This window comes from Puma concolor, chromosome B4 (assembly GCF_028749965.1).
Source record: "Puma concolor isolate L17-30 chromosome B4, mPumCon1.1.hap2, whole genome shotgun sequence".
NCBI classification, from domain to species: domain Eukaryota; kingdom Metazoa; phylum Chordata; class Mammalia; order Carnivora; family Felidae; genus Puma; species Puma concolor.
This window is the reverse complement of record NC_141673.1, coordinates 83,879,946-83,904,762: the sequence shown is the minus strand read 5'-3', so window position 1 is coordinate 83,904,762 and position 24,817 is coordinate 83,879,946. Positions and strand designations below refer to the sequence as shown.

The following is a 24,817-nucleotide window of genomic DNA, read 5'->3' as shown; positions in this document are numbered from 1 at the left end:
TAGAATCTGACATGTATGTTTAGAAACGGAAATCATTCTTGAGGGATGCTTAGATTTTCCTTTGAAAATCTTTCATTAGTAAAGTCAAAGTCCCAGAAAAACTTCAGAGATTCAAGAGAACATTCAGCAAGTGGTCAGTTACAGTTCCACTCAACTGGAATATTTTGCACAAAATGAAGACTTAACTGACTTGATAACTCCCTTGTAGATTTACTTACTTCTACCTGCCCTGACAAGTTTTCTTTAGACTCTTACTGGCAAATACATCTCTTGAAATTTGATTTTGATTTTTTTCCAGTTCACCTTCAGGCTGTTGAGATGTTATACTCCGTCATCCTCATTCACCATCTCTTATCTCTTACATATCACAAATCTTATTGTATGATACAGCATTGTCAGCAGATACACTGCTTAGGTGACACAAAGAATACTTCATGGATGTCTAAAGTGGCCTTGTAGATAAATAAGTCTTATCAGCTCAAAGATATTCATTTACCCACAGACATGTCTCATCATTGGAAATTTTCCAATGTATCAAAGTGTGTCTGAGACAGTAAGCACCAAAACAAAAAACCCATTACAAAAGCTTGTAACAATCATACTGATATAATCCTAAGGAAGCCTTGGTCACTTGGCTCAGTCCCAGAGGGCTGTTAAATTCAGAGATATGTAATCCAGACAGGACATCCAATGTTTATATGCATATTTCAACATCTTTAAAGAGGAAACATTACATAAACAACAAAACTTATTAAAATCCTTTCTTTTCCTATTTTATTATGCCCCAAGGCCCTGGAAGCCACTTTCTTTCCTTCTCTAGAAATTGCTTATGCTTCCACATCATTCTGTCATCCAGATTTCTTTCTTTATATAATTTATTTCTTTATGTAATTTCTTCACAGAGCCCCCTAGCAAAAGATGTGCCTTGCTACAGACCTCTAGACACTAGTTCTCTTCTGGGCTCTTCTTTTCTGTAAAAAATCCATCTGCTTTGGTTTGGGCCTTTCTATCTAATCCTCATTCCATCAATTTTGCATCATAAAAGCCTAAAGAATTGCCTGGAATTGGTGGAAACTTCCTCTATATTCAGGGAAAGATAGGGAATTGAGCAGGCTAAACCACAACCTTCCTCATATGTTAATTACTTTTGTCTTATCACACCTATTAAGAATTAGACGGTGGAACAATGTCCTAAAAGTGTACATGTTGCCTGTATAGGTTCATTTCCAAAAAGCCTTCCAATTCAAAAGGAATGCTTTGGAGAAAATAGAGACAGCCATTTGCTTCTGGTAAATGATTCAAGAAGTCCAACATGATAGCACCATCTCTCAAAGGCTTCGCACAGCTGAGCCTTAGGTAACATAAAAAGTCTCCGTCTGTCGCCTAGTAAAAGAAGAATAGCTTATTCTCCTACTGGGACTAAATTAAAAGATGTGGCTGTTTCATCATATTTAGCAGCATTCCTATAATGCACAAAAGCTTCTGTGGCACTGATTAAAGGAGAAAATATCATCTGGCTGGTAGAAAGGATCTGCAACTAAAACAAAAGTATTCTCACCCTTGACTAAACATTTACTGTCAACAATCTGTCTTCTGTATGTGCCCAGGAAAACAACACTCCCAAACACACACACATAAACACAAATGTTCTAGTCACAATAAATCTGCTCTAAGAAACAATTACCTAGGAATAATTCTTTGCCTTTTAAGCTAAATGCTTTATAAATGAACATCAGTATTAAACATACCTCCTCTAAGTAGTGGAGGTCCACAGGTCACTTATGCTGCTGGTTTTCAAAAGATAAAAAAAAAAAAAAAAAAGAAAAGAAAGAGGGATTATTTTCTTAGCCCTTATTATGGTCATTATGTTGATCATTATTTCCACAAATAGATTTCATTAATCCAAAATTAACTGTCTAGAATCTCTACCCTAGGCTTCAATTTAGGGAAGGGCACAGGCCTGATATTCTTTGTGCATGTGTAACATCCTCGCTGTGGACAAGGAATCTCTCTGCACCTTGATCTTCAAAAACTAGAATGAATTCATCTAACATAGGCATTAATTATAACACAACTTCTCTTTCTAGGATTTTACATCTTAATTTAAGTGAGATCCAAACGTTGGTAAACTTTGGATAAAAGACTTCTGCCTTTCTTGTGATAATATAAATATTTCTTTAAACTATAGACAAAGCATTTTTATTTTGCTTCCTAAGCTGTTAATACCTCCAAAAGGAAGAAATACCAATCTAAAATATGTTAACATTATTTATACAATGTTATATGTCAATTATATTTCAACAAAGCTAGAAAAAATACTTTAATGTTTTTCCTATTCAGGAAACTGTTACTATAATTTATAATTATAATTATTTCAGTTTAAGTCTTACACATTTTTGAAATGTTTCCTTTGTGAAATAACTTAGGAAAGAAACAGAAAAGACTATGATAAATGCATTTAATAAATATTACTCTAGTTTTCTTATTTTCCAATGGCTTGAAACAGTATTCCAAATCTCATTCATTCCTATTAATATTAACTATCCTTATGTAAAGTGGGGAACTTGTTTGTACAGGAAAAAAAGAAAAATCTAATTAGATGTTATACTTAGTAATTTCTTAATCTTGAGGTTTGCTACTCTGTATTCTTCTATTTCATATACCATTTAAAATTTCTCAGTATTTTTTATGGGTCTTTTAAATCACATTGTTTTATTTTTGTATCTTAGAAAGGAAGGCTTTTACCAATTTAATTTGTTATTTATTGTCCCAGCATGGCAAAATCACACCTACAGATGCTTATTAAAATTATCTAAAGATAAATCACAAACCTTACATTCTGTTCACATTGTAATGAAATGAATATAAAAGCAAAATTGGGTTTTCCTTCTAAGTCCTATATTTGGAGTGGAGCAAGGCTCACATTAGAATAATGGAGACAGTCTGGAGCCTCACACTGTAAAGAAGAGGGGGGTTTGGAAGCAATCCCAAAGGAAAATGATAAACATGTTCAATTATTGAAAAATACATCAGATGGGGAAAGCAACTGCTCTTGCTTAGCTTAGAAAAGGGAGCGTTTGTTCACACATGGTTCCCAAGCATATGAAGTGCTGTTATTAAGAGGAAGATAATTAGCTCTTCTCTCTCTCTATCTCTCTAATTAAAACAGATGCACAAAAATATTTGTAGGAAGCAATTATGTATAAAATTTTTAAAACTGTATGTTTGGACCAAAAGCTGAGTTAGATTAGATGTGTCATGAAGAAAGGTAGGAAATAAAGCTGGCCCTATGAAAAATCATCAAACAAGAGGCTTATTTCTATTCTCTGGCTTTTTGTCCCTCTATACCAACTCAGTAACCCTAATCTTCCCATTCTGTAAGGTACCAAAGACCCTTGTTATTTTTTTTTCCCCCATTCCTATCAAATCTATCTCAATAAAAGATCTGTTAGGGGCACCAAGGTGGCTCAGTTGGTTGAGCATCCAACTCTTGGTTTCAGCTCAGGTAATGATCCCAGGGTCCTGGGATCAAACCCTGTGTTGGGCTCCCCACTGAGCATGGAGCATGCTTCTTGAGATACTCTCTCTCACCCTCTGCCCTTGTCCCCATCTTGCTCGCACACGCTCTCTCTTTATATATATATATATAGAACATAAAATAAAAATATATAAAAAAAGATCTAATAAAGTAATCCATATTATGGTAAGTAACTTAGATTATTAACACTTAAACATATTAGTCCTCGGTTCAGCACAATAAATATTTTTGGAGTTCCCACTGAGTATTAAGGTTTGTATTAGGTTCCTTGTATACTATTTCTGAGAGTCTAAATTGGTATAACCACTTTTAAATGCAATTTGACATTTTTAGTAAAGGTATATACATTACAAACCAGTAATTCTACTCCTGCATGCACATCCAAAAGAAAAATCACGAGATTTACCATAATCCCTGAAACGCTGCTGCTACGCCATCACGCGAACTTTTTCTGGTGTGGGTGGGCACCTGCCGCAGTCTCTGGACAGCGACAGCAGGACGGTGGAGCGAATGTTCCCGGGGTGGCCGGCACTCCCGCCATTGCTCAGGGAGACCCTCGCCCAGAGGGTTTGAGCAGGTCAAAGTGCAGCCCCTCAGAAGTGAGGGGTTGGAAAACAGCCCCATTTGAGGTAAAATTCGAGAGGGAGTTGCCACCTGGTAGTCTGAAGACGTGGTCACAGACTGTAGAAGTGGGAGTGGACGGAAGCCAGAGACAAAGGAAGGGTGCTTGATTGCCGGTCAGGAAGAGCACAGAGTTCTGAAACTAGCGCCCGGTAGCTGGGTGATGCCATTTTCGCCCCTTAGGCGCATGCACATACAGGCCTACAAACACCACAACAATCCCCCCAGTAAATTAAGCAGCGCCATCTAGTGGAGAACGGAGCCATTACACCAAGCCTCACACAACTGGACCAACGCTGCTCTTGAGGAACACAATTCTCTCCGCCAGCTTAGTTTATGGATTATAAAGTGCTTCATAGTTTGACTTCTAGGGGAAACTGGATGTAATTTCAATCTTATTTCATGCTGTTCGCTGGTGCATCTATTTATTTTTTTTCCCTTTTTATTTTCTCATTCTTGAATACAGAAAGGGAAAAATTATTTTTATTTTTTGTTTTTATAAAAAAGATTTTTCTTTAATTTTTTCTACTATATTTTTCACTTTTTTGTAATTTTTAAAAATTCTATTCTACGTTCATCATTTCATTTTATTCTATTTTATTGTATTCATTTTTTTCAAATTTTTAAACGATTTCCTTTGTTTTTCTTTCTTTTCTTTTCTTTTCTTTTCTTTTCTTTTCTTTTCTTTTCTTTTCTTTTCTTTTCTTTCCCTTTTTTCTCTATTCTATCAAGAATAGAGATCAACAACCAGACCAAAACACACCTAGGATCTAGCATCTTTTATCTGATTTTTTTAATGTTTTTAATTATGTATTTATTTATTTACTTAATTTCTTTTCTTGCTTCAAAATGACAAAACAAAGTAATTCACCCCAAAAGAATGAACAGGAAGAAATGAAAGCCAGGGAATTAATCAACACAGATACAAGCAATATGTCTGAACCAGAATTTAGAATCATGATAATAAGAATACTCTCTGGGGTTGAAAATAGGTTAGAATCCCTTCTTCTGAGATAAAAGAAGTAAAAGCTAGTCAGGAAGAAATTTAAAATGCTATAACTGAGCTGCAATCTCGAAAGAATGCCATGGTGGCGAGGATGGGTGAAGCAAAGCAGCAAATCAGTGATACAGAGGACAAACTTATGGAGAATAATGAAGCAGAAAAAAAAAAAAAAGGAGACTAAGGCAAAAGAGCACGATATAAGAATTAGAGAACTTAGTGACTTATAAAAAAGTAATAACATCAGAATCAGAATCATAGGGGTCCCAGAAGATGAAGAGAAAGAAAAAGGGGTAGAAGGTTTTTGTGAGCAAATCACAGTGGAAAATTTTCCTAACCTGGGGAAAGACACAGACATCAAAATCCAGGAAGCACAGAGAACTCCCATTAGATTCAAAAGAAACCAACCATCAACAAGGCACATCATAGTCAAATTCACAAAATACTCAGGCAAGGAAAGAATCATGAAAGCAGCAAGGGAACATAAGGCCTTAACCTACAAGGGAAGACAAATCAGGTTCACAGCAGACATATCCACAAAAACTTGGCAGGCCAAAAAGGAGTGGCAGGATATATTCAATATGCTAAATGGAAAAATATGCAGCCAAGAATTCTTTATCCAGCAAGGCTGTCATTCAAAATAGAAGAAGAGATAAAAAGTTTCCCAGACAAACAAAAGCTAAAGGAATTTGTGACCACTAAACCAGCCCTGCAAGGAATTTTAAGAGGGACTCTCTGAGGGGAAAAAAGACGAAAAGAAAAAAAAAAAAAAGACCAAAAGCAACAAAAACTAGAAAGGACCAGAGAACACCACCAACATAATGGCAATGAATTCATATCTTTCAGTACTAACTCTAAACGTCAATGGACTAAATGCCCCAATCAAAAGACATAGGGTAAAAGAATGGATAAGAAAAAAAAAAAAAAGACACATGTATATGCTATTTACAACAGACCCATTTTAGATCTAAAGACACATTCAGATAGAAAGTAAGGGGATGGAGAACCATCTATCATGCTAACAGTTGCCAAAAGAAAGCTGGAGTAGCCATACCTATACCAGATAATCTAGATTTGATAATAAAGACTGTAACAAGAGATAAAAAAGGCAGTATATCATAATTAAGGGGTCTACCCACCAAAAACATCTAATAATTGTAAACAATTATGCTCCAAATGTAAAATAACTCAAATATATAAATCAATTAATCACAAATATAAAGAAACTCATTGATAATAATGCCACAATATTAAGGGGCTTCAACACCCTACTTACAGCAATGGAAAGATCATCTAAACAGAAAATCAACAAGTAAACAATGGCTTTGAATGGCTCACTGGACCAGATAGACTTAACAGATATGTACAGGACCATATTTTATCCTAAAACCAACAGAATACACATTCTTCTCGAGTGCACATAGAACATTCTCCAGAGTAGATCACATACTGGGACACAAATCAGCCCTCAGCAAGTACCAAAAGATCAAGGTCATACTGTGCATAATTTCAGACCACAACACTATGAAACTCGAAATCAATCACAAGAAAAAATTTGGAAAGATAACAGATACTTGGAGACTAAAGAACATCCTACTAAAGAACGAATGGGCTGGGGCGCCTGGGTGGCGCAGTCGGTTAAGCGTCCGACTTCAGCCAGGTCACGATCTCGCCGTCCATGAGTTCGAGCCCCGCGTCAGGCTCTGGGCTGATGGCTCGGAGCCTGGAGCCTGTTTCCGATTCTGTGTCTCCCTCTCTCTCTGCCCCTCCCCCGTTCATGCTCTGTCTCTCTCTGTCCCAAAAATAAATAAAAACGTTGAAAAAAAAATTTTTTAAAAAGGAACGAATGGGCTAACCAAGAAGTTAAAGAGGAATTTAAAAAGTACATGGAAATCATTGAAAATGATAACACCACAGCCTAAAACCTCTGGGATGCAGCAAAGGGAGTCATAAGAGGGAAGTATATAGCAATCTAGGCCTTCTTAAAGAAGGAAGAAAGTCTCATATACACAACCTAACTTTACACCTTAAAGAGCTGGAAAAAGAACGGCAAATAAAACCCAAGACCAGCAGAAGACAGAAAATAACAAAGATTAGAACAGAAATCAATACTATTGAAACAAACAAAAAAAAACCCAAACAAATAAACAAACAAACAAAAACGCAGTAGAACAAATCAATGAAAGCAGGAGCTGGTTCTTTGAAAGAATTGACAAAATTGATAAACCCCTTGCCAGTATGTTCAAAAAGAAAAAGGAAAGGACTCAAATAAATAAAATCAAGAATGAAAGAGGAAAGATTACAACCAACACTGCAGAAATATAAAGAATAATAAGAGAATATTATGAGCAATTATATGCCAATAAATGGGCAATCTGGAAGAAATGGACAAATTCCTAGAAACATATAAACTGCCAAAACTGAAACAAGAAGAAATAGAAAATTTGGACAGACCAATAACCAGTAAAGAAATCGAATTAGTAATCAAAAATCTCCCCAAAAACAAGAGTCCAGGGCTGGATGGATAGCTTTCCAGGGGAATTTTACCTAACATTTAAGGAAGAGTTAACACTTATTCTTTTGAAGCTGTTCCAAAAAATAGAAATGGAAGGAAAACTTCCAAACTCTTTCTATGAAGCCAGCATTACCTTGATTCCAAAACCAGACAAAGATCCCACTAAAAAGGAGGAACTACAGACTAATTTCCCTAATGAACACAGAGGCAAAAATCCTCAACAAGATATGAGCCAACTGGATTCAATAATACATTAAAAGAATTATTCACCACGACCAAGGGAGATTTATACTTGGGAGGCAGGGCTGGTTCAATACCTGCAAAATAATCAATGTGATACATCACATCAATAAAAGAAAGGTCAAGAACCACATGATCCTCTCAATAGATGCAGAGAAAGCATTTGACAAAATACAGCATCCTTTCTTGATAAAAACTCTCAAAAAAGTAGGGATGGAAGGATCATACCTCAAGATCATAAAAGCCATATATGAAAGACCCACCATTAACATCCTGAATGGAGAAAACCTGAGAGCTTTCCTGCTAAAGTCAGGAACAAGACAGGGATGTCCACTCTCGCCACTGTTCTTCAACATAATATTGGAAGTCTTAGCCTCAGCAGTCAGACAACACAAACGAATAAAAGGCATCCAAATCAGCCAGGAGGAGGTCAAACTTTCACTCTTCACAGATGACATGATACTTTATATGGAAAACCCAAAAGATTCCACCAAAAAACTGCTAGAACGGATCCGTGAATTCAGCAAAGTCACAGGATATAAAGCCAATGCACAGAAATCCGTTACATTCCTAGACACCAAAAATGAAGCAACAGAAAAAGAAATCAAGGAATTGATCCCATTTACAATTGCTACAATTTACTTTTTGATTATTTACTTTTAACACAAAATAATTGATGTAAAAAAATAAATAGGGGGTCCAGTTCAAAATGGTGATGTGAGATGATCGTAAACTCACCTCTTTCTATGCACATATGCACACACCAAATTTGTAGCTATATATGGAACAATTTCCTCTGAAAATAAACCCTAAAAAAACTAAGGGAGAGAGACCCCTTCACATTCGAAGTAGAAAGGAAAGGCTGAGACACATTCTTGCCATAAGCCCCAACACTGGTGTGGCAACCCACATTTGGGAACAGACTCAAAACCAGGAGCATCTACCTGAGGAGTGAAGGGTTCATACCCCACATGAGGCACTCCAACTTTTGAGGCTCCACCTGAGAGACAAATCCTCAAAACACCTGGCTTGAAGACCATTGGGGCTTGTGCCCATGAGACCCACATGGCTGTGGTGAGCTATGGAACAGCTTTTAAAGGGCTCACCCACAGACTTACCTGCCCCAGGGCCCAGTGCAGAAACAGCCTTTGAAAAGAGTTCACCTAGACTTTGTGTGAAAGAGTCTCATTTCCTAATTTTGAAGCACTGGTCTGAGGTGCAACAGCCTGCTGAGATACTCTTCAGGGACAGAGGCTGGTAGGTGACGTCTTCCTGCTCTTGCTCTGCCTTGCTAAAACCAGTAGGTACTGTCTTCTTTTCCCCTCCTTTTTTTTTTTCCTTTTTTCCCTTATTTTTTTCTTCTTTTCTTTTCCTTTTCTTTCCTTCCTTTTCTTTTCTGTTTTCAGTGGGAACCATTGTTGTACTTCCCGTCTGCCTCTTTCCAAACAGTACTCACCATTTTTGCATTCTTCTGCTGCTGCACACAAGTGTCAGTACCTCTCGAAGGGGAGCTTCTACCTACATCTGGAGACCCAGTTTTGCAGCTGCCATCCAGGGAACACCCTCTGATTGGCTGGCCCTGGAGACCAAGGTAAGCTTGCATTCCTGTGTCCCACAGGACTATAGCAATCAGAGATTCACTTCTTGGCAGAATATCACTCCCAGGGCACTGCAGACATAGCAGGCTGAAACACACCCTGGTCTTCCTGAGAAAGAGGCCTATTTGCATCCAGGCACTTTGGCCTGAGGGGCAGGCTTCTGTTTTGGCACATCCAAGCCGGTGGATGCATCTTTGCACACTCTCTCTGCCTTGCTCCACTTTGCCTGTGTCTTCCAGAAGGAAGTTTATAGCCTTCTCTGGTGCCTTGATTTTTATGGCTCCTGTGCTACATTGCTTGGGTCTGACGGCCACTGGTACCTATGCTAGTAGGCCCCAGAGGACTATAACCAACAGAGAAATAATTCCTAAACAGCTACCACTCCCCAGGGCACATCAAAAGGCAATAGACCCAGAAGCTCAATCTTTCTATGAAAGTGGCTTATTAGCTTATTGTTAGAGCTGCAGTTCGGACAGGGGGCAGGCTTCTAGTTATACCTAAGGGCTAAGTATAAATTTTTCTCTCTGGAACATTGGTCACTCAAGTCAGTAAATAATAAGAAAGTGACACTGATTACTTCAAGTCAGAAAATGATAAACTTTAAAGTTTAGGAGATTTCAATCAGTGGTTCTCTTTTAATTTTATTAATATGTATAAATGTGGAGGAATTTGTGGTCCCTGTGTCCACAGCTCTAGGAAGCAGGAAGGACATATTGTGAGGTCTGGACTGTGGAGAAGTATGGAGATGGCAGATGCAAGAAAGCTCATGAGAATTTTTTTACTTCATTGGGAAAGTCAGAATATAAACCTCTATCAATTGGTCAACTGATCAATTCATTGATGTATATGTCAATGTACAAACGTGAAGTTGGTATTCATATGCAAGGAATAGCCACAGACATGTACTGACGATAACAGTGGAAGATGCGACACAAATCTCTCATTTTTAATACCGAAATTTAAATCTAAATAAAGACGCTGCTTGAGTTAGTCTGGAATCTAATATCTAGGCTTTATCCTAAATAGTCTGAGCTATTGGGGTGTCCAGGTGGCTTAGTCGGCTGAGTGTCCGACTTCAGCTCAGGTCGTGATCTCATGGTTCATGGGTTCAAGCCCCATGCTGGGCTCTGTGCTGACAGCACAGAGCCTGCTTCAGATCCTCTGTTCCCCTCTCTGCCCCTCCCTCACTTGTGCTCTCCCTGCCAAAAAAAAATTAAAAAAGAAAGAAATCTGAGCTGTTATTCTAATGTTAATGACAGCAAAAGTTTTGAATGAGATATATAACAAGTGCTTAGTGCATTTTACATATATTCTCCTATTTAACCCTCAACATTTTCTAGCAGATAAATATTGCTATTATTCTCAGCATTTATTCAGCAAGGTCACAGAGCTGGCAAGTAGTAAATTATAGACTCAAATACATGACCTCTGGCCTCTCAGTTGCTTTTCTTCTCAGTTGTGCCATGCTGCCCCAGTAGCACTGAACTTCTACTTTAACAACCAACAGCCTGATTACATTCTGGTAAGCCTAATGTTTTCCTGTTTCCAGGTGGAATAATATGTACTATGTGTTTTCTAGGGAAAGAATAGTGGTGTTGAGGAAGAGACACCTCTGCCTTCTGAGAAACTGCTTAGAAATTTTCCAGACCATGTCATGGAAATAGCTTAACCTCAGACCCAAGACATTTAGGTGAGCCAGGATGGAGTGTTCTCTGAGAGGAAAGGGTCAAGTAAATATTTCATCCCTTAGATACAGTCATTGTCCTTTTTGTGTCCTTTGGCCTGAGAGAGCACAGAACAATGAGGTCAGCCAAACAGATGTGAGGGCAAAGCTTACCATGTGCTAGCTTTCTCCAGACACTATAATGAACATCAAAGACAGCTTTGAAGTTCAAAAGGAAAAGTTATTTAGACTGCCTGAGGGTCTGTTAACCTGTGAAGAGCACTACTTCCTTGGCAGTAATGCTACGTTTTGAAGCGGGGAGTAAAGAGTATAAAGAGACAAATTATTGAGAAAACTGACATCTCAGCTTCTAGCTTCACTGATCATCCCACAAAACAGTAAACTCCATGAAGACAGCCAGTTCTTTACTATCTACCTAGTGCCTAGTTCAGAGCAGGTAGTATATAGATAATAATTATCCATATGTTCAATTGTGTTTATTAATACAGATTGAGTGAATGATTGATAGAGCATATATTATGTGCTTCTGTTATAAGTGCTAGAAACACAGAAGTGGATGAACCAAATTCCCTGTTAATGAAATTAACAAGTCAATGTAAATATATATTATGTTAGGTGGTATAAGTGCTAATAAGAAAAATAAAACAGAGTAAGAAGAAAGAGAATAAACATAACAGAGTGAGGAACTAGATAAAGATAAGACTGTGATGAATAAAGATGTCTCTACTAAGGGGCATTTAAACAAAGAGCTCTGAAGGAATTGAAGGAGTGACCGTGTAGATATGGAACAACATCTAACATAATTAATGATTTTAATTTCATAATCTCAATGTCTCCAGCCTTTACTTGCTTGGGTGTAGGATGTCCAGGGTCTCCCTTCTGGGACTATCGAGGAATCTACGTGCATTGTCACATGTTCTTGAATTAGACTTGGTAACTGGCTTAAAAGTCTGCTCCATACATGTAACCACATAGTATTGGTTTTTATATCACCTAGTGAGTACATTTCCTTTTCTGCTTGCTGGTCATTTTCCTAAAAGGTAAATAGTAAGAGACTATTTTCCATTTCTCACATCTAAGGGAGCTTTTATAACATTACATATAATTGAAAATAAATTTGAAGTTTTGACTTCAATTTGAACTCTTTAAATCTGTCCTGAAGGAGTACTAAAGAAGTTTGAAGTCATATATTTAATCATGTGGACAATTCAAGTATTGGACAATACATATTGGCTGCTATTGACCAGACATTTAATTTATGTGCTGATTTTTATAAAACCTCACTCTAAAGGCCAGAAGTACAATGTCCCAGGACACGACAGTAATAGTAATAATAGTAATAGTTGGAGCCAGCAGAGGAGCGGCCAACCTGGAGAATCCATAGGCATGTGGTCAAGTTCTACATGACTTTCCCAGAAACAATGCATTCATGTGTATGATCAATCTTTATTTGATTCAAATCTAGCAAACATTTATTTAGCACTTTCTCTATGCAAGACCTTATGCTAACTGTCTGAAGGGTTTGTAATTTTAAAGAATGAAATTTTGATCTCATTGCACCTCTGGTTGCTGCCACTGTCCTTTCACAGGGTCTACTCATGCCATGGATTTTACAAATGTAATGCACATGTGTTCTTGAATTATGTAAACAGTTACATTAATAAATCTGGAATGTTTTTGAGTGAAAATTAGCCCCTAACAGATGAATTCCCAATTCTCTTCTTTACTCTAATGCTGAATGTTTTCATATTCGGACATTGACCGAAGTTCTATGTCCAAAAACTTTCCACCTCAATTGGCATGTTTTTAAGTACCAGTATAGATACATTTAGCTATATAAAGAGAGTGTATGAAAGTTAGTGTATAACTTGAGTGGAATACAATATATATTTGTTCATTTATTTAAATATTCAAGAAGGATTGTTTATCTATGAAGAATTTACTGAAATTTATTTGATAGGCACATGATATCAACAGCCCATCTCAGTGTTTCTCATCTTTTCATGATAAGCAAATGACAACAACATTTAAATATAAGGATTCCCATTCCAATAGTGAGAAGATATGATTCCCAGGCATGCCTCACTTGTGGAAAGGTGTGTGGGAGATTGAGGGTACACTGATAATGTTTCACAACATGATGATAAAGAATTGGTTTCTGGGAAGAAAGATGCCACAAGAAAGGTTAAGGTGCAAGAGAGATAACACTGCTATATCCCATGGTTACTCAGTGGCTCAGACTCTCTCATGGGTCACTTCAGAGGGTCAAAACCCTGTGTCTGCCCTGTGAGAGCACAATGTTATTATAATAAGGGAGATTCATTTATAGAACACATTCCAGTTGATCAAAGTCCAGAAACACTGGATCCAGGAATTATTTTGGAAGTTATAATATATATTTTCCCCTTAAATTGTAGCTAAAGTATTTACCATGCTAATTTTTGAATTCTAAAAAACAAAACAAAACAAAATGTGCACATTGACTATAGAGTAAAAATTCTCTAGCATACCAATACATGAATCTCAACTTTAAGCACTATGTAGAAATGATGCAAACAAGCCTTTGAATATGTAGATGATGCTGCTAAACTGGCATTAGTAGGAAATGGGTTTTGACCTATTATTATTTGGTCACATTGAGATGCATTATGGTCTTTTGTTCACCCATTCTGAGGAACCAATGTGAGATATTGGACTTAATTAGGAAAACCATATATTATACATGTTCCTGTGAGCCAAGTCTCCTCCTATAGGCTCCAACAGAACATTGTTTGGTGGTAGGCTGGTAAATACACTTTTAAGGGTGAAAATTTATTAGCAGAGGTCTATATGGACTGTCTAGTGTGAGAATGTCTTCAAGAAGAAAACAAAACTAGACTTAAATTAGCTCTGTTATTTATTAGCTGTATGCTTTTGTATAAATTATTCTAGTCTCTCTTTTACCTATAAATTGAGTTCATGGTATTTATCTCACCTTGTGGTTTAGATAATATGAATTGAACATAGAACCCAAAATAATAAATTCTCAATAAGTGTTAGTTTCCACATTCCACTGAAGATCTACTTGTCATAATATTTCTAAAAATAGTTCACTCTGACTTCTATGTCTGACCAAGAAGGACTAAAAGGATATGTATTTGCTCTCCTATTTAAACAACTTTGAAAATGGACAAAATATATGAAACAACAGGACCTGACACAACAAAGACAATGACCTTAAGAAAAAGAAAATAAGCAAAGTCAGCCCAATAATTGCTGCAGCTTACTCCTTTGAAGAACATTTCTTGGCCACAGCACAGAGAAGGGAAATACAGGCAGAGTCTGGCAATCTCCCTGAAGTAAGGAGACAGAGCTAGGAATCTGGAGAAGTCAAGGTGGTTACAGTTTCCAAGGCATTGTACAGGAAAGGAGAAAGCTGTACAGAGAGAACTCTGAGAACTGCAGAAAGTCCCTGTCAAGAATTCAGTTGAATACTGATTAAGCATGTGTACAAAGAAACTATCCATACTGGATAAAGATCCATTAGAAATTATTAGAGGGACAGTGTCTGACACTCTCAAAGGGGCAGGAATAATGCCAACCCAATAGCCAAAATAGAAAACTATATGATCCATGGGGAATGAATTAGAATACTCATAAATATTTTGCCTTAAGAGTGGAGAAAATTAACCTTGGATTAAACATCGTTCTGGTGCCTCTTAACAAACTTTGAAAGAATGGTCCAAAAGGATCATCTATTTCCAAATAACTGTCCCAGAACAAAGCTCAATAAATAATTACAGGAACACAAAAATATCCAGCGCTTAAGTAGGAAAATTACACAATGTCTATCATGCAACCAAAAATTACAGGGTATGAAGAGGAGAAAAATAAAATAATCAATCAAAACTGATTCAGAAATGACACAGGTATAGAATTAGTCAACAAAGGAATTAAATTATTAATTCTAGTTATGTCTTATATGTTCAAAAATATAGCAGAAAAATTAAACATATTAAGTAAAGACATAGAACATATTAAAAAGACAAAAATTGATTTTTTAGAGATGAAATCTGTAATGTTAAAATAAAAAACATACTGGGTGAGATTAAAAGCAGATTAGACATTTCAGAGGTAAAGCCTAGTGAACTCAATGACATAGCTATAGAGACTCTCCAAAATGAAATACATTGAAAATTATTTCAAGTATCCAAATATATATGTAATTAGAGTCACAAATGGAGTGGGGGAAAATATTTGGAAAAAAAATGTCAAAATGTTTCCAAATTTGATAAAAACTATAAATATACACATATAAGTACCTCAGAAAACTTCTAACAAAAATAAAAATATACCAAAAAATCATAATAAAATTCCTTAAAGACAAATTAAAGAGAAAAATCTCAAAAGCCAAATAGGAGGAGGGGAAATTATATGTTACATACAGAGGAACAAAAATGAACATGACAGCAGATTTCTCATTGAAACCATGTAAGCTAGGAAGTACCAGAGCAACATCTTTAAAGTACTGACAGGAAAAAAAAAGTTGTCAACCTAGAATTTTTCACCCAATGAAAATATCTTTTAGGAACAAAGATAAAATAAATGCTTTTTTTTAACATATAAAAGAAGAAAATAATAACAACCTGACAATATAACCACAAGTATGTTAAAGTAAATCCTTTAAGTAGAGTAAAATAAAATCTGATAAAAACTTGAACCTACAAAAAAGAATAAAGAACCAGAAATGGTAGTAACTACCTTTGTAAATACAAATATATTTTTTTGTTATTTAATCTCTTTGAAAGTTAATTAAGAGGTTAAAGCAAAAATATTAATAATGCATTTTAGACTTTATAATATATATATAGAAGTAAAATGTATGATAACAATAGCACAAAGACTGACAGGAGAGAAACAGAAGTGTGTTTTGTAAGGATCTTACAATGTGCTTGAAGTATATTAATTCTAAAAGTTAGACTGATGAAAGATGTATACCATAAACCTTAAAGCAACAACTAAACTAATGCAAAGAGTCAGTCATAGCTAATATGCTAACAAAGCAGATGAAATGGAATCATACAATAATACTCAACTCAAAAATACTAGACAGAGAGACAATGCAATAAAGAACACATGAGACAAATAGAAAATAAATAGCAAGATGATAGATTCAAAAGTCACATTGAATGTAAAGGGTATGAACACATCAATTAAAGGCAGAGCTTATTATATTAGATAAAACAGACCCAACTATATGGTTTGGTATAAAAGCTACAAATAAGTTGAATGTAAAGGAAAATAATATAGTCTGCTAATGTGAATCAAAAGAAAGTTGTAGTGGCTAATTAACATCAGAGTAAACAATATTCCCACCAATAAAGAGAAGAATTTCTTTTTTTTTTTTTTAATTTTTTTTTCAACGTTTATTTATTTTTGGGACAGAGAGAGACAGAGCATGAACGGGGGAGGGGCAGAGAGAGAGGGAGACACAGAATCGGAAACAGGCTCCAGGCTCTGAGCCATCAGCCCAGAGCCTGACGCGGGGCTCGAACTCACGGACCGCGAGATCGTGACCTGGCTGAAGTCGGACGCTTAACCGACTGCGCCACCCAGGCGCCCCAAGAGAAGAATTTCTTAATGATAAAGGGATCAATTCATCAACAGGATATCATAATCCTAAACATTTAGGCATATTCAGGCACAGACTTTCAAAATATGTGAAACAAAATGGGTATAACTGCAAGGAGAAATAGATAAATCTATAATTACAGCCTGATATCATTTATTAGCTCTAATAGTTTTTTGTGGGTTACTTGAAGTGGTCAATTGATTTTTGACAAATGTGTAAAGGAAATCCAGTGGATAAAGGGAAGGCTTTTCAACAAATGATTCTGGAATAACTGATACAAAACAAAAACTCTGGTCCATTCCTCACACAATACACACACACAAAAAAAAGTACAGTTCATAAAAGAAAGAAAATTAATAAATGAGACTTCATCAAAATTAAGAACTTTTGCTCTTTGAAAGACACTGTTTAGGGTTGTTAGTCTTTCCATACAAATGTTATGATTTTTTTTTTACTTCTGTAAAAAATGGGTTGGTATTTTTATAGGGATTGCATTAAATCTGGAGATTGCTTTGGACAGTATGGACATTTTAACAATATTTTTTCTTTCAATCCATGAGCATAGAATATCTTTCAATTTGTGTAATCATCAATTTCTGTCATCAATTTTGTAATTATTTTTAGAATACAAGTCTTTGCATCCTTGGTTAAGCTTACACCCAGATGTTTCATTATTTTTGGTGAAATTGTGAATAGAATTATTTTCTTAAATTCTCTTTCTGCCACTTTATATTTAGGGAAGAGAAATGCAACAGATTTCTGTATATTTATTTTGTATTCTATGACTTTACTGAATACATTTGTCATTTAAGTAGTGTTTGTGGTGGAGTCTTTCACGTTTTCTATATATAGTATCTATCATGTCATCTGCAAATAGTGAAAGTTTTAGTGTTTCCTTACTGATTTGGATGCCTTTTATTTATTTTTCTTGTCTGATTGCTATGGCTAGGACTTACAGTACTGTGTTGAATGAAAGTGGTAAGATTGGACATCCCTGTCTTGTTCCTGATCTTAAAGGAAAGACTCTCAGTTATTCACCACTGAGTAAGATATTAGCTGTGTGTTTTGCATATATGCCCTTTATTATGTTGAGGTATGTTTCCTCTAAACCTAGTTTATTGAGAGTTTTTATCATGAGTGTATATTGTACTTTATTAAAAAAACTATCTTTGCTTTATTGTATTGCTCTCAGTTCTTTGTCAAAAATCAATTGACTATATTTTTGTGGGTCTATTTCTAGGCTCTTTATTATGTTCTACTGATCTATTTGTCTGTTCTTTTACCAATTCCACATTATTACTGCAGTGTTATAATAAGTCTTGATATCAGGTTATATCAGTGCTCTTTATTCTTCTCCTCCAATATTCTGTTGCCTATTCTGGGTCTATTGTCTTTCCATATTAACTTCAAAGAAGTTCCTCAGTATTCAATAACTCTCTGGGATTTTGATTGGGATTATATTGAACTTATAGCTCAAGTTGAAAATAACTGACATCTTGACCATACTGAATCTTTATACAAAGGATCCTTTAATGAATTAATAAAACTAAGCACTATAACTTCCTTCTTATAGCTTTTATCTTAGTTTTTTTAGTTTTTTCTTTCTTTCTTTCTTTCTTTCTTTTTCTTTCTTTCTTTCCTACTAAGATCTTTTCCAAGATGTCCTCTTTTCTCCTAATTTGCTTTTTTGCACTATAAAACATGATATCTGTTTTACAACTGAGCATGTAACAAAGCTTACAACCTAAAGTAAAGAAATAAAAAGAACTCAGGTATAAGATGGAGAAAATGTGGTAGGAAGGATAGGAAAGAATGTTGTGGGATGAGTAATATGCACTTCATCACCTACACAAAGCTTTAACACCTTGTACAATACCTTTCCAAGGCACTTAATTAATATTAGTTAAATGAATGAATGAATGACTTGCAAGTATGACCTCTTAGTCATTTATCAGTAGCAGAATCCATTGTGACATTTATAGAGCTTCTTTGAATTATTCTTTTCCTTAGGTATATTTAGATTATTGACAATTTGTTATACGTGTAGTTCTGTAAGTACATAGTATGCTATTTATATATTGCATAAAAATATGAATATTCTTTCTAGACTAGTATACACCTATCCTTAAACATAGCAAGCAATAGCAAAAATATATTCTACCAGATACATTTCTCTATATGCTCCAATTCATGAAACTATCAGTGATGAAATGGAGGTATTTTGATAACAGCATTACAATGTGATATCTTTGGGTGGATGTGTGACTCAGACATTGGATTTTCTTTTCATCCAAGGCATTCTTGATGAGATCTCTTAAAACTGAAATAATTTTCCCATTCCAACTACTTATTTTTCTCCGTAATGTAGTAAGAACCCACTCTTCTCCTGCTAAGTATTAAAGTCAGGCTATCCAGGATAATATTCGTGCAAAAAAATTAAAATTTGGAAGGGAGGAAGGTGCGAAATAGAAAAGGACTCTCTGGCCCTGTAAAATGGTGCCAAGCTTTTAGCAGGCACCTAGAATGAGTTAACAACAAGAATGGCATTTTACAATTGTATATTTATATCCATTTTCCAAGGCACTTTCACAGATGTAATCTGGCCTAATTGTCACATGAAACCTGCAGAGAGACCAAGTGATTTGCCTAAAATGAAAGTGGCAGGGCGCCATCTCAAACCTAGTCCTCATATCCCCCTTGTTCTTTTCATTTATTTCCTGAGCCTTCAAGTCATTTAGTCATCACAAAATTATGCATCTAGTAAGAACCATATATTAAGAGTCTAGATGAAAATCTTGATTTTGAACTTTTTCTTATATTACTTCATCTTTGCTGCCAAAAAGAAAAGTTATGCTTTTATTTTCTCAATTTGGTAAGCAACCAAACTTACTACAACTTCAAAGTAGTAAAAGTTTCATTTGCCATCCTATGCAATAAAATAGGTAGCAACTTGTTTTTCCATTTTTTTTTATTAAAATGAGACATGTAAAGAAATGTTATGAGATTTGGAAAAAAAACATGTATTTTTCTTGTACGATTTGTCTTCCCATGATCCTCAACTCTACTGATCTTCAATGCTACGATGAATCACAATCCAAAATTAAGGGAAATCCGAACTACAAAAGAAATGAAACGAGCTACTTCTCAACTAAAATGATATTGATATTTATATGTAGAGTTGTGTGACTGACTGTAGTACTCAAATTCTAATACAGAGAACACTATGCTTTAACGTAGAGCATAAAAAGCCCAGATACTTGTATACCAACTGTTCAAAATCAAATGAAAACGAACTATGAAAATAAAAAGTTTGAGTAATTTTTAAAAATAAAGCCAGATGTAAGTCTTAAGATTGACTTGATTTATACTGTTTTTAAGTTATGCAAAAGGAAAGTGCTCTCTTTGGGCAATTATAACAATGGCTTAGCAGTTTTTAGAAAATTAGGGGCCAGTCCTGAATCCACTACTAATAAGCACTTTATGATTACCTAGTATTTCTTGGTCTTAGCATCCTCATTTGCAAAATGGTAGGCTAGGACTAAGATATTTTTCACATCTGATTTTCTATCATTCTAAATTACTTTCCAAGGACTCCCAGCTACTGATAGAACCATGTCTGGTGCTCAAGGAACTCTACTGGAGTGTGGTATTCTCTTTTTAATACGATGCTGAAATTGTTAATTGCATGTAAAATAGTACCCTGTGAAACAAAGAATACTTGATCTAAAATAGAGGGGCGCCTGTGTGGCTCAGTTGGTTAAGCGTCTGACTTCGACTCAGGGCACAATCTCATGGTTTTTGAGTTCGAGCCCTGTGACAGGCTCTGTGCTGACAGCTCAGAGAAGAGCCTGGAGCCTGCTTCAGATTCTGTGTTGCCCTCTCTCTCTGCCCCTCTCCCGCTCACTCTGTCTCTGTCTTTGTCTCTGTCTCTGTCTCTGTCTGTCTCTCTCTCTCAAAAATGAATAAACATTACAAATAAATAAAATAAAATAGTTAGAGGTCAATAGTACAAAAAGTACAGAAAAGGTAAGTGGTTTTTCCTTTGTAAGAACATTTATTTCCTTCTTTTTATGGTCACTTGAAATGTTGAAACACTTTCAATACATGTATGTGAATGGGCAAACACAGTCTAAAAATATATCTTCTAGTTGATCCTTTCATTTTAAGGAGATTTCACTCTAACTGCTTTTTTATTGATTTCTTAACGTTGCATACTTTAATGAGAGATGTTTTAAAATAGTGAAATACACATCAAATGTCTGAATTGCACTAAGTTTATAATACACTTTTTACATACCCGTCTTTAATCTAATTATAGCAAAACTGAGTTTTGAGTCATGTTTATAGTATTATGTCTGCAAAGATTAAGCAAATGCTTTTCATGATCTTTAGGTATTTCTAGTAAATAGAAGTTATAAAATTAACAGTCCTCAATGTCAGGGAGCTACATCTCAGACACAGAGAAGAGACTAACTGATGGTGCATTGAAAGAAACAGGCAGGCCTTCCAAATGTACAGGATGATGTTCAAAATACGAGGGAAAGAAGCTTATGAAACTTGAGTCATAAATGTACTGAATCTTTTAATATTTTTCTGAAAAAAATTTACAACCAATTTTCATATTAATTTGTATAGCATTATTTGGATGCCATCTGTTCAATATCATAACTTTGACACTAGAGAAATAAAAAAAAAAACTTTTTAGTGAGGTATAACACATGTTCAGAGAAGTACACAAATCACAAGGGTACAGCCTAATCAGCTTAAGAAACAAAGCAACTCCAGTCTCCCAGAACTGCCCTTTTTGCCCTCTGCTAGTCACTAGCACCCAAAACAATCACTATCCTGGCTTAATTTTTGAATTTTATGTAAACGGTATCATAAGTAAGTACTGCTTTTGCCCAAAATTATGTTTCTAAGCTTCATCCATATTGTTTTGTGTAGCTGTAGTTTGAGTAGTCTCATTGCTGTGTGGTATTCAATTACGTAAATATATTTCAATTTTCTTAAAGTTTATTTTATTATTTGAGAGAGAGAGAGAGAGAGAGAGAGCAGGGGAGGGGCAGAGAGTGACAGGGAAGCACAGAATCTGAAATAGGCTCCAGGTTCTGAGCTGTTACCACAGAGCCCGATGCGGGGCTCGAGCTCACAAACTGTGAGATCATAACCTGAGCTGAGGCATGGCAACCAACTGAGGCACCCCTCACTTTTCTTACCCATTCTAATGTTGATAAGCATTTGGATAGCTTTCCGTTTCTGCCTGTTATGGATAATGCTGCTAATGAACATTCTTACATATATGTATTTTAAGAATTATACACGTTTTTTATAAACATACCTATGTGTTTTTTAATCCCCGTGTCTCGGATATGCCTCTTTACTAGACACTGAAAAATGGTTTTCTGAAGTGGATATACGAATTTACATTCCCATCAGCAGTACGTGAGAGTTCCAGTTGTTCCCTATCCACACTCCAGCACCTGGTTTTACTAAAGCACTTAATGACATTTTTATTTTCTTGTATACTTATAGCTAGAAAAGAAGTGATTTTGAAATAGTGAGCATTTATTCATTAAAGAAAGAAATGAAATAATCTGATCAATCTTTGCAATAAAGCTAGATATGTTAAATTTGTCCTAAGAGTGTTGAGAAAATTTTGAGAGTTTTGAGAAGATACAAAACATATGGGTTTTTCTCTCCAACTATGTTTTGTATGAGAAAGCACTAAGTGACATCACTGTTTTAATGTGTAAATCAGAATCAATCTATGAATTTTAGCTGAAGAATCCTAATACTAGTTTAGAAGATATGTGAGTTTACTAACAGAAGGAAAGTTGTGTGAGGAGTGAAGTAACTTCCCTGTATTGGGGTATGAATTCCAGGAGAATTCATTTTGAGATACTTAAAGCTAGGATTTCTATTCAGTTGGACAATACTAGTCTAAGGGAATCGCAAACATTGATTGTTTGTAACCTCAGGGGCCACAATTCTTCCCAATGTCTCTACCAGAGGTCCAAACAACATAATTTACAAGTGTAATCAGTAAAACCAAAGGTGTATTCACAGCTCAAGTCATATTTTGGTTTAGGGAAAAATTAGAATAATTATGGATCATTTGTCTTCATTTCTTAAATTTAGAAATGACAAAGCTTTAGTTGATATAAGAAATGTTTCTCTCTCGAAGTGGAAAGCTCAGAGCCATGAAAATCCAAAGTACTGTTTAGAAGCTATGGTGGTAGGAAAACTCATCCTTCTAATAAACTGGTGCTCCCATTTCCCTTCACTGCTAGCTGATCTCTTATCACCTTATATTTGGATTGTTTAAACTTTTCCTTCTCGTAGCTATTGCTTTAAATTTTTCTTCTGGAGAAACAATGCAAAGACATGCCCATATATTTTGCTATCTAGAAATCACCTAGATTTCACTTAGTCATGAATCCCTTTATTCAAAAATAGTTGTTGAACTCCATATAGAACTTCCAGAAGAAGACTGAGGGTAATAAATTTTGGAATCATTAATATAATTTAATGAGTAAAATATTTTAAAGGCTTAGTATAAAATTTAAATGAAGTTTATTAAATAGCCATTTCTAGATGTCTCTGATTATGACTATATTTCCCTCTGATGAAAAATGTTGTGGAATATATGACTTCTGAATTTCTTCAGACTATGAAGACTCAATAAGCCCATTAATAATACTTTTCTCCTCCCTGTATTTAGATGAAATGATTATATTTACAGCAGACTAAACTCCAGTGGGAATGAAGCCTTCTTTGTACCAGTTAATCATCTCACAATATCCAATACAATAACACATATAAAAAGTTATATAGTACTAATCATTTCATTATTAAGAAATAAACTGAGGGGCACAATCTTACAGTGGAGTAATACAAAGATAACAAAGATAGCTAAATTTTATTAAGTGCTTCCTTCCAATGTGTCAAGTGCTATGTATATATGTGCATTTATTTTCACATTTACTTTTAGTAATACCCCCCAGAAGCATTATCCCCTACTATAGATGAAGAATCTGAGGATCAGATAAGGCAACTCACCCAAGGCCACTTGAACCAGGTCTGCCTGTGCCCTTAACCACCATACTTTCTCAAAGGAAAGTACTGTTGGCAGAGAGAGAAAGAGCTGTCACAAGAACACTGTCTAATCATCAACAATAGATATATTTCAATTTGCATCTCAACCACTGACTACCGAAAGTCCCTCAGTACATTGGATATCCACTCTGAGGCATTCTCTTGACCTCATTACAATAGTAATGGATTTTTCCTTTTAAGTCTCTCATTTCCAAAAGAAGTCATGTTCTGCAAAGAAAAGCATTATTGGAATGATGCTCTCTTAATTAGAATTTTGCTCCTATAAAACTAATATGGAGATGATAGCCTAAGTTTTGAGGCTGAACCTGGGGACACGGATCATGAATTGATTGGCTGGACCATTTTTGCATTCAGGATAACTAAATATTTAGAATACAAGATACAGACAATAAATTTCATGGGAATAGTGGGAGGATGCATTAGGTCTACTACCCATCACAATCCCAAAATATTAGTCTCATAACTGGGGTTCAAACAAAGTTTTGTGGAGGTAAAAGAAAATACTGCTTTAATGCATATTCTTCAGCCTTCAAGCACCCTGCTCAGGACCCCATTATAATATTGTGCCCCTCAGTTCCAGGTCTATCTAGGAAGAGTGAATAAAGCTGAGCTGCTCCCTGAAATTAGGGGTTGGGGATTACTGCAGCTGAGGCCTTTTGTCCCAGGGGCAAAGACTAGGTGATGAAGCCACAGCTGTTTCATCAAATCATGCAATCAGGGTTATTTTAATGATTAATGACACTATTCCTATCCTCATCAAAGACCAACAAAAGGAAGTGCACTTTAAACTGCAAGAGAAATAGGTGCCCAAGTGAAAAAAAGATTGTGATATTAGTATCTGGTAAACATAGTCACTATTTCCTGGACACTTGTTCTTGGCCAGGCACTATCAAG

General features: G+C 35.5%; 1 protein-coding gene across 8 annotated transcripts in view; it reads right to left on the bottom strand.

Annotated features, from left to right (window-relative positions):
• The window catches only part of LMNTD1 (lamin tail domain containing 1), a 446,849-nt gene that overhangs the window by 233,407 nt on the left and 188,625 nt on the right, over nucleotides 1-24,817 (bottom strand). For 2 of the 8 annotated variants that reach the window (XM_086713814.1, XM_086713811.1), the window contains exon 3: nucleotides 1,749-1,784. The exons of 5 other annotated variants lie outside the window; for them this stretch is intronic. The gene's annotated coding sequence lies outside the window, so the exon portion shown is untranslated. Of the gene's footprint in view, nucleotides 1-1,748; nucleotides 1,788-24,817 lie in introns of all 8 variants that reach the window. One more of the 8 variants, XM_086713812.1, reaches the window with a different exon arrangement.